Consider the following 12219-nt stretch of genomic DNA (forward strand, 5'->3'; position numbering starts at 1 on the left):
CAAAAATTAATCTACATTTGAATTACCTCATAGATGTGACTATTGTGGTTCACGGTCCTAGGCACTGTCCCTGTCTCAAATGGCACACTTCATATGAATTTTCAGTCTTGTGTACTTATTTCGTGTGTCCATTAACTCCATGAGACCGTAGGGTGTCTCATTTTTCATTTTAGGTATCGGAAGGGTGCTCACGCATACTTTGTGGTTGATATGTGCCCTCCATGCGAACTTTTGCAGAGCCCACACTGATGCGAGCTCTACAGCACACGTCTTCTCGACGGTCAAAGCGAGGTTACGTTATTGCCCATCGTGCACAGCGACCCTAAAGGCACGGGGGTGGCGGTGCCACCGGCTTGGGCCCGCCATCGCTGCTCGCAGCTATATTTTATTTTTGTTTTTATTCTTACATTTCTGTCTCTTGTATGATAATTATGTGGGCTGATCCTGCTTACCATTGGTTAATCGTAGATTGAAGCGTGTGCTTGATTACTCTTGACTTGTTTTGATGTGACGTCAGGTCATCGCCATATCTCGTGTAAACTATGGCTGACGCTTCACATATAGCTAGACAGTTGCGCAACTTAGCGAATGAAGTCGATAACCACGCATCAAGTTACTATGTTTTATTTAGAGTAAAGGTGCTAATTGATACATTAAGAGAGCTGTATGCTGGAAAGAATGTCGAAACACATCCAGGATTGTTAGAATCGTTGCAAAATGTTTACCTGCATATTCAAAATATGTGCGAGTCAGAGGGTGCTAAGGTGGGACGTCCATCTTCGTTGCTTCTGATATGTACTATTGAAACGTATCTCTCAATGGGTCAAACTGCTGGAAACATTGCAAAGTTGTTTGGTGTATGTGAAAGAGCTATTCGTAACAGAATGACGCAGCATGGTTTAAGGTAAGCCGCTCCTATTATCTTTATGAATCCTTTTTAAATTCCAACAGCTTTAAATGTTTTGTGGCAAGTATCCACCAGCTTTGCACACAGGCTGGGAGCTTCTTGGTAGAGTGGTACAGGTTGGCTGGGTGATGCTTGTCGACAGCAATTTTCAAATAGTGCCACAGATTCTCACTAGAATTCAAGTGTTGCTTTTGCCTTGTGCTTGGGTCATTGATGGAGCAAAATACAGGGTAATACTGAATTTTCTGCTAAAAAGCAGAAACTTGGGAGAAATTTCACCTTTTAGCAGGACACTGTTCCCAAGCACAAAGCAAAAGCAACATAGGAATTACTACAGAACAAAAAGGTGAATACCCTACAGTGGCCCAAAGTCCTAATCTCAATCATTTTGAGAATTTATTTGAAAATGTCACTCCACCCAACAAACCTGAATCACCTGGAGCAAATATGCCAAGGAATGGACAAAACTTACTCTCAGCCTGTTTATAAAATATTTAAAACTGCTATTACAGCAAAAGGTGGCCTGACTAAATATTAATATAAGGGGTATGAATATTCACTTGGAACACTGAAAAACACTGAATACATGGACACTTTTTACACACATTAATACGTGTTCACTCCTATTACCAAGCCACCTCTGGCTTTTTTGGAAAGTCGTTACAAATATCTACTCCGATATCTTTAATTTTGGCTTAAAAAATGTACTCATAGGACTGAGTTTACAATCAAAATTATAAATAGTTTTGCAAGGCACTATGTATGTGTGTGTATACATACAGTATTGTTTAAAAAAGTATTTGCCACTTCCTGATGTCTTCTATTTATCTGTACTGCAGATCTTTCACAAAATTTTCAGATCTTCAAATGTGTGAAAAGTGTTTGTCCCCTTAGTTAATAAATCCACAAATGTCTGTAAAATAGATTATTTTTGTATTTACATTTAAGGTTATGGCAGCCAATTTCAGGCACAACATTCCAAATTTAGTCAAGGTCCTTGTTTCCAGGTTAAATATTTTCGTATTTTGCTCTTTTACTGTGTTAGGATCTAAAGAGATTGTTGTGGAGAGATGTTTATGCTGGAGTGCTTGATCTCTTCTATACAATCTTCACCAACCTTGAGAATGAAGGGCTTCTGAATCCAGATGATGAAATGCATCTCTACGCACTCCACCGGTGCTTCATGCCACATGTACAAAAACACCTTCAGTTCTTTCAGGGTGGCTGGAACCACCACAAGTTGCGGACTGAAGCAAACCGGTCACCAATACAGCTCTGGGAAAGTCATCAACCTGAGGCATTGCAAGACCCTAACCAGGTATTTATATCAGAGCTGATTAGGAAATATACTGACATATGAATTAACATGTAGTAATTACCAATGTATATGCATTGTAAATTTTAAGGTTATTTAATTCTTTGTAGGTGAGCCTCATTTGAATCACATTTAGCTTGTTATTGAAATATAGTAAACTTTAAGTACTTGGCTTGCTTTAAATATTTTTTGCTTAAAAATTTATGACTAAAGAGCTCTGGTAGTAGGACAGACATGTTTGTTTGGATAATTTGTTAAATTAAAACTTTTAATTATCAGTTCAGTTGTGTCACGTTCCTGTGTTGTCTGCCCCGGGTTTTCTGTTTCACATGCCACTTTTCACGCTCCATGTCACGTTTTCCTTGTTGTCCGCCCCGTGTTTCACTGTCTGTGTACAAACTACATTTCCCATGGTTCCCGGCCCTCATCACCACTGCCACAGTGTTATTGTCTGCACCTGAATATCGCTTGTTATCCTCCTGTGTCGCTGTATTTAACCCGTTTGTTTCTCCATTCCCCTGTCGGTCTTTGATGTATGTGGACGCCTGTTATCCGTGCTCTCTGTCTTTATTTACTTCCCGTTTAACCCTTTGTATGCCCTCCGTGTTTTGTTTTACCTTTTCCCATCGTGGATGTTTGCTTTGTTCGTGTTTGTTTTGTTATACAATAAAGCTTTCCGCTGCAGATCCTTGTCCCGTGTCTGCCTTCACCTGCAATCGTGACAAGTTGTCTATTACAGGTAGATGCCATGCAATATGGCATTGACTGGACAGGGCCATGTGGTCATCACGAACCCGGTGTAGTGAACCCTGAAGTACAAATGCCACATCAACTTCCACAGCTGGATGCTGAGAGGTTCCCAGACCCAGATGTCCCTCTGGCTGATGTGCTAGAGGTCTACAGAGAGACTGTAGCTTTATTATCAGAAATGATAATACATCAATTATAATTACAAGAAACAAATATACATCATCTACAAGAGATGATCAGAAAATTTAGTTTGTAGTTTTAGAGGTTGTTTTGCTCATGTTATATTAAATTATTTTCCTCTGTATTTTATCAAATTTGTATAAACACTGGCTTAATTGATGTACTAGTCCTTACAAATTAAGTCATGCTAATGCTATAAAACAACCCAAATCCTATAATCAGTAAACAGCTGTACACTTTCAGCTTAAAACGTTCATTCAACTTGTTAATTTTTATAATGCTGGCTTTGAACAGCCACACCATCTTTGTAGTGCACTGAGGTCAGTAAATGTTTATTATAACCTTTTAACCAGAGGTTAGTTTGGTATAACTTTGACAACAACAAGGTTATGTTCTGAATAATACAATACAAATATTGCTTACGAGATTTGTGGCCCGACGTCTGTGCTTATTCACAAAAACAAAACTTGGGACATTTTAACATAAACTACAGTTAATATGGATTAACTCTGGCATCCAGTGAATATTCTTAGTAAATCAAAAACTTATTCCAAACCATTTGATATCCATAATATGTACTCTAGATAGCAGCTTAACATCTAGGAGACCATATTTATAGAGAATCGTAGAAAATAAATCTTTGTAAAAACTTTTTAGACAAATGTTAGTTTGGTATAGCCTTGACAACAAAAAGGTTATGAACTGTGCAACATGTCAAAAGTGTTTGATATGTGTTGACTGGATATCTGATGTCTTGTAAAATTGTAAAATTGTAAAATGTAAAATTTTAACAGTAACTCCAGTAAATATGGATTCATTCTGACATCTAATTTATATTCCTAGTATGAAATCAGACCATTCCAATAATCTGTGCTTCAGATAGCAGCTAAAAAGTCTCTCTCAAAGGCAATCTAGTCCTTAAAATGACTAGGAAGCTTGAGAGTTTGATAACATGTGGAAGACTTAGGTAGGTTTCCCTCCAAGACCTCAACATCTAGGCTCCTGGGCAGCACATCCCATCCAGTCCAGAATGTGAGCAGAAACCGCAAGGTGTTATAAGAAGCTGCATTAAAAAAATGGCACAAGTAGTATCTTCATCATCATCATCATCATCATCATCAAACAAAGTTAGTCAGTCGATTCTCATATACTTACAACTCTCATTGAATGTGCGAAGGAATCCTGTGAGCCTACATGTTTCTTCAAGACTTCTGTTGGCATATGTATCCTCTCCAAGATCATCTGACAGATTGACAAGATTATTATTACTGAAGAGTTGTGGAACACAACAGTATTACATAAATGGTCTCATATCTTACCAATGGGGTGTACAGTGTAGCACTAGTCCTAGGAAAGAGAAGAGGAACTATGTCTTTCCTTTCAGTCAGCAAAGGCCAGATCAACATCTCCTTCAAACCCCGGCGTAGCTGTTTTGCCTGCTTGCAGGTTCTTTCAAGGACCTTCATAAAGCCATTTGAAAAGGAAACATATGAAAACGATCTTCTAAATTGTAAGAATATTCCAACCAGTAGTGCATACTCACAGCATGTTTGAGTAGTTTGTCAAGCAGCCATCTTCTGTTTTCTGATGTCACTCCAGGCAAATCCCAAGACACCGCAAAGTCTGTAATAGCACTCTTTTCTTCTAATGATAATTCACCTGTGCCTTCCAACTGGTCATAAAATAATCTATGTATAAGTACATTTCTGTTCACTAGCAAAATAATTTCACAAAAATTAATTAGTGTACATTAACTACCCGTCTTTATAACTTAACAGACATCAATGTTAGCACAGTCCAGAACATCTATTGTGGCAGTTTCAGGGGATCCACCAAAAAGCACATGCACTATTGCTGGGCTTAAACCTGTTAGACATGGACCACCATGCAGAAATTAGTGCCCAATCATACGACCTGCCACCACAAAGAAGTCACTATCCAGAAGACACTGAGATGTTGAGGGAATTATGTGATCCTTTTCACCCTCAAAAAGAAGAGTTCCTCCTGGCACTAAAACAATAAAGTCATGCAACATCTGACAATCTGGATTATTATTAATTTCAATAGACCTTCAGGCATGGTTCCAAATGCCTGAAGGTACCACGTTCATCAAAAAATAGTATGCAATAATAAACTCCAGGGGGGCACACAGCCATACTATTGCTCAGGAAGGAGACGCATTCTGTCTCTTAGAGATGAATGTAGGTGCGAAAAGTGCAAATCAATCCTAGAACAACAGCAGGAGGAAACGGGTAGACAAGTATCTATATCCACAATAAAAACGAGTCCTATATAGACATAACCTGAGAAGCTGCTCAGCAAATAAGAAGCTATTGCTCCAAAACTCCCATAAAACAGCCAGAATACAGTTTGCAAGTGCACATGGGGACAAAGATCATACTTTTTGGATAAATGTCCTCTGGTCTGATGAAACAAACATTGTGCTGTTTGGCCATAATGACCATCATTATATTTTGCAGGAAAAAGGGTGAGGCTTGCAAGCCGAAGAACACCATCCCAACCATGAAGCATGGGGGTAGCAGGATCAGGTTGTGGGGGTGCTTTGTTGCAGGAGGGACTGATGCACATCACAAAATAGATGGCATCATGAGGAAAGAAAATTATGTGGATATATTGGAGCAACATCTCAAGACATCAGCCAGGAAGTTAAAGCTCAGTCGCAAATGGGTCTTCCAATTGGAAAATGACCCCAAGCATACCTCCAAAGTTGTGGAAAATGTCTTAAGGACAACAAAGTCAAAGTATTGGAGTGGCTGTCACAAAGCCCTGACCTCAATCCGATAGACAATTTGTGGGCAGAACTGAAAAAGTATATTCGAACAAGGAGGCCTACAAACCTGACTCAGTTGCACCAGTTCTGTCTGGAGGAATGGGCCAAAATTCCAAAAGCTTGTGGAAGGCTACCCAAAATGTCAAACAATTTAAAGGCAATGTTTCCAAATACTAACAAAGTGTATGTAAACTTCTGACCCACTGGGAATGTGATGAAAGAAATAAAAGCTGAAATAAATCATTATTTCTACTATTATTCTGACATTGCACATTCTTAAAATAGTGATCCTAACTGACTTAAGAGAGGGAATTTTTTCTACAATTTAATGTCAGGAATTGTGAAATTTTTTTTTTAAATGTATTTGGCTAAGGTGTATGTAGACTTCTGACTTCAATTGTATATTCAACACGATGAATATACTGTGCATTCATGGGAAACTACCTTTCAGATTAAAATTTTCCAATCTGTTTAAACAGTCTGTCAGCAAACAGGGCAGTGGAATGTGATGCAACAACTTGTGCATTTCTGCGGCTAGGGTAAAAGAAAGGAGAAAATGGAGGCACACACACACACTTAAGGAACTTTGAAACCACACCAATGTTATACAATACTCAGAACTCATAAATATTGGTGAACATGTGACCGTAACTTTTCTCTAAAACCTGTTAAATAATTTTTGAAGGATCAACATTTCCCAGAGTAATGTTCAATTCATTTAAGTATGACAATCAATATAAGCTTCAACAGCCGAACCAGAAAATACCTCTAGGCATTATAGAAAGTAAACAACTTCACCAGACATTTAACGGTTAATCCAGAGACTGCTGGCCTGAGGTCTTGTGGCCTTGCTTGGCATTCTCCTGTTCTAGATGTCTTTTTCTTTTCATCCATTCTTGTGGCAGATGCCCTGATATAGGACCTTTACAGAAGGTTAATTAATAGAGCGTGACATGCATTTAACAGCCGAAGCATCATATAATTTTGTACGTAATGAGCCTTCACAGTTATTATCACCTCTGTTTAAGCCTGAGAAGAATATTCAAAGCTGCCTTCTTCAAGAATACATCAGGACAGAGGAACAGATCATTGGAATCACATTTATTGGTGAATAGTGATAAATCCCCTGTTTTTCCAGCCATTTTATTTTACAATACACATTAATAAGGACAATACACATTAATAAGCATCATGTTGATGTAAATGTGCCAGATTTAGTCAAGATGTCTAATTTCTATTTGCCATGTTGATGTTTCAGATTTATAAAGTGGCTCTTTGGAAAAATGAAAATACAGCCATAAGAAAATTGTTACAACCCTAATTTATAGGCTATATCTGATGTACTGTATAAATATTTACTAATAAACTATTAATATTAACTATTAATTATTAATCATAAAAAATCATACATACAGTATATACAGTATAGAAATATATATTTAATGGCTCACAAAGCACAATTCCTGCCCCTGACCTTTGAAAAGGACTTGGATCTTTTTTCAATCAACTTCAATAGTGTCTATTAAAGGTGCATTCAGTATTTTTTTTCCTCATTAAAAAGTTTAACTCCTGAATTGTATTGAATTGTAATTTTGCAATATATGTAGGAAATCGTGACCACTCACACTAAAATGAAGACTCCAGTCATATCAGTAACATTATAAAAGCTGTTTTATTCTACATGGAGAGGGTCCGCACATGGGGGCTGCCATGTTAGAATCACATGACCATCTGAATACTACTCGCTTAATCTAAGTGACCATCCTGTTATTTGACACTTTCACTCAATGATTGGTGGACTCATGGTGGACTGTGAAAACTACATTTCGACAATGGCATCTGAAACTGAAAACTATTGATATTAAATGATGCTGCATCCAAGCCGCTAGTTTACTGAGGCTATTTCCACATTAATACATTTTAAAACTGCATTTTCAAAACGCTCTCCATCCACTCTGCTGTTTATAAGCGTTTCTAAAAGTTGCTCGTCCACAATAAAACGTATGAAAATGCTTAAATCCCCTTACTATGCATGCAAAAATCACTGTTATTAGTACGGGCTGAAATGCAATTGCTCTCGTGTTTCATCGCCGGACAGCAATTCTGAGTAAACTTTGCGTTGCCTATGAATGAATGCATTGTGAAGGTTGTACAAAGTGACAAAGCTGCTGTCCTTTTCGACATATCGCTGCCCCCTTCGGCATATCACAGCGCCGTTTTGTGGGCCGTTCTGCATAACACAGCGGCTCGTTTCGGTTTGACGTGGCCCATTCCGCTGATTCCCAGCCAGCCCAGTTCTCCGCCAGCCCGGTTCTCTGCCCCTGATAGTGCGTCGCTCACCGGCAAAATGCCCGGTATGCCAGATTACCAATCCAGCCCTGGGATAATGTCAAAATGAAGCAAATCAGAGCTTGTAAAGTTAGAACAATCCAGGAGCAAATTGTGTCATCTTTTGCCTTCAGACATCACCATAAACACAACGGATAATGTACATTTAATCTCCACCAAAATTAACATGTAAAGAATGAAAGAAATGCATGTGGCTGTAAAGTTTTCCATGCTGTTGTGTATGTTGTGTGGGTCTCACTGTAGCTGACTGCTTTGATGCTCTACTATGACACAAAGGGTCAACCAGATCTTCACCTATTCGATTGCACATAGTGTTACGTATTCTTGTACAGTAAACAAAATTACCTGTCACTGCACAAAAGCACCTGCATTTGGCTGGTGGTAGGTGGTAATTTTACACCCTAATAGTGTTCATAAGTATGTATTCTCTAGAGAACTGTGAAATAACTTCAAAATAACTTTTGTTGGCAAATCCATGATTACATGCCATTAGTCTCTTAGGGCAAGATGGCGTAGTCGGTCATCGATAATCAAATTTTCTTGAAACTGCACAGAAATAGTAGAGGGTTGTTTGAGATCTAGCGATCCTCAGTTTAACTTTTAATGGATCTTTAGTGCAATGATTCAATAATCAATAATTAACCAAGATGGCTTCAGAATTGTCCCCAACAGGTCTCAATAACTCTACCATCCTCATCCGTTTCAGATCTCCAACACTACCATCAGCTCCAGTTTACAAAGGTGGGGGGGGGGGGTTGTTGGGGTTTTGCTGTGAGGCTCCCTGAATGTGGAACTGAAGAGTAGTCCCTCATCCTTCTACTCGGACCACAGGAGCTGGGATAATCACATTAGCGGAAGATGGGAAGTAGACAGTGGCGTGAAAGCCTCGAGAGCAATGGCACAACTAATCCCGTTACTGCTGGGAGAGAAAAGAGCGACGCTGCCTCTCCGCGGAGGCTGAGAAAAACCCTACTTTCCCAGGAGTGAGTTCACCTGTATGGTAACACACAGAAGTTGGTTTTTTGATGCCTATTACAAGGACACAATTGCCACTTGGCACATATAACTGCTTTTCCATCTCGCAACACCCCACCCTCCCCAAATCTCCTAGATAGGCACCATTGCATATTGTCAATATAAACAAAACAAAACTTTGTTTTAGAATACAGACATTCCATGAGATCATCTTCCCGCTGGTGAAGACGTCCCCCACAGCAGGACCTGCTGTGTGTGGAAAGGATAGGGAGGGGGTGGCACTGCCAAAAACATAGGACTAGCTTTATCTCCTAATTGTTCCTGCACACGAGTTCAACCTTAATACAAACTTAAGCAAGCCCTGGACAAAAGGATGCGCTGTATAAATCGATTCCCTGGTGAATTCACTGGCAGATGGCCATGGTCAAGGACAGTCCTAGATTGACTACGCATTTCACCGGGTGGACAGGAGGGACATCCTGCATGCCTGATAGTCTCTCCTCAGGAGGAGTGCTAGTGCCCACAACCAGGATTCCTTGCTCTCCCTGGCAACGGTGGGAAAACAGAATTGTCAGATCTGATCCATCAAGTTTTTAAGCCCTCTTCTTCTGTCTGTCTTTCTCTTGTCTTTCTGGATTGAACTGTTGCAGGGATTAAGCGAAGTGGTAAAACAGTGATTTAATGAACTTTGCATGGCAGTACGCCACACTTAAACCACTAGCACAAACAAGCAGCGCCAGTGGGAGATCACTATGGGAACTTTTCTAAACCATATGGAAACAGGGGCAAGGGCTTTTGAGGGTATGGGTATTTTAATTCCACTAAAAAAACAATTTTGAATACTTGAAAACAACAGTCAGAGTGTGAGAAAGAATGTTCTCGGGCAAAAAACAGACAGGCCACCAGGTGCTGTGTACACGTGATGCAGACAATGAATTAAACAAAACAATGCAAGAAAGCAATGCATCCGCTCACCAGACTGTTTTTGTTTTGTTTGCCGTGTATGAGGTTGTGCTACCTTTCATCACAATAATGCTCAGCTTTAAATCTTTTACACCGCGAATGATGCGTCATCCTGTCTAAACCGCTAGCCTTAAAATCGCTTGTTTCAATTTGTGTGATTTAATTTTCTTCCCATGATCAAGGATGTACAGGTGTTCGTTTAAGCCTTTCAATGAACAAACAAGTACTTTTCTTCTTTTGTTAATGCGAGTATGGATCTATCAGCACCACCAACCCCCGAGAAATGGAATTTAAAAGACAAGAGGACCACTTGACAGTTACATTTTTATGGATACTTGCATTGGTTTGCATATATTGGATCATGTGGATATTCTCTTATTTTGTCATAGGATCCTCTCATGCATTCCATAAAAGCATCTTCAAATCATCTACATAAAATCCACTGTAAATATTTATATTAACTGAAAATGTCAGCAAGATAAAAACACGCTCATAAAAACGTCCTTGCGTGCATTGGATTATGTGAGTATTCTCTTATTCTATCACTTCATCATTTTACAGTATGCTTAGTCTTCATACAACACCTTAAAAGGACTATGCAAATCAAGCTAAGAGGCAAAACATTAAACTTAACCACATTTGTATCAACTTACATTTTAGCCAGAAAATCTGAATACCAAAAATATGTAAAGTATGTGACATGTCTGGGGTTGTGAAAAAGGTTAGCATTAATGACGCTTTTGTGGTTTGTTAACTTATCCCATTCAGGAGCCCTACAATAGACCCAACGGTGGGTTTGAATCATTAAAAGGTTGTAATCCCCAGCTATTGTGCTCAGACAACGCTACATTTCTAGGTCTTAAATCAGAAAGAACTTCAATAGTGAATATCCAGAATACATTTCCTGACCTTTCCTAGTGTCATATTAAGAAGCCTTGATTTAGTTCTTAACTGAGAATGATGTAATAAGCAAAGCCAGTTTAGATAAAGAGACAAGCTAAATTTGGTTTGTTCCTGGAACAATCAAATTAATTTATTGAAAAAAGTCGACCTGTTTAGATTTCTAAAAGACGAAAATACTTTTGAAAATGGGGAGGGGAAATTAAGTCTACCTGCAGATAGAGAATAGTAACAGTAATCATATCAATCACCACAATCACTTCTGAGAATCTTGACATTTTTGAAATTCCGTTGCCTTCAAGCAGGTCATAAGGAAGAACAAACATTTATGGTAGAGCTGTCAATGTAAATGTGTTAAATTATGAGTAAATTAAAGGAATTTTTCAGGTTTGTGGCATAATCTTGATTAACACAGAAAATAAATCTGACCTGTCTCTTATTTATAAAAAAAGAAGCAAGAATCGCGGACTGGTTACAGTAAGGCACTTACGGTGGAAGTGAATGAGGCCAGTATGTAAAAGTTAACATTCACATTGTTTTAAATGTATAGCCAGAACACGAGACATAAACATTATACATGTTTAAATGTGATAAATTATTTAAGTGTGATAAATTGCTTACTGGAGTGATGTCATTATGACAACAAAGTTGTATTATTGGATATAACTGTAGACAGATAAGATTAGTCAGTGATTTTTCACACTAAAATCATGTTAACATGTATCATTTCTTGTCTCGTGGCTATAATTTTGAAACAGTGTGTATATTAATGTTCATGGACTGGTCCCATTCACTTCCATTGCAAGTGCCTTCCACCATCCATCAACAAAGATTTACTGTGTGCACCTATTATACACCATGCACTAACAGTAGCCATACACTGCAACTTAATTGTGTCTCGTTTTCAGAGAAATCGAAAACATTTTAGTAATGTTTATGTATAAAAAAAAATTATAATAACTATTTGGGGTAAGATGGGGTAATATGAAAAACTTGATTAAAAGGGAAAACTAGTTTGTATTGTTTTTACCCCATTGCTAAATCGTTTTTTCTTGTTTTAAGCATACACCCCATTACATTTTGCTAGAC

Source organism: Xyrauchen texanus, chromosome 3 (assembly GCF_025860055.1).
Source record: "Xyrauchen texanus isolate HMW12.3.18 chromosome 3, RBS_HiC_50CHRs, whole genome shotgun sequence".
Lineage (NCBI taxonomy): Eukaryota > Metazoa > Chordata > Actinopteri > Cypriniformes > Catostomidae > Xyrauchen > Xyrauchen texanus.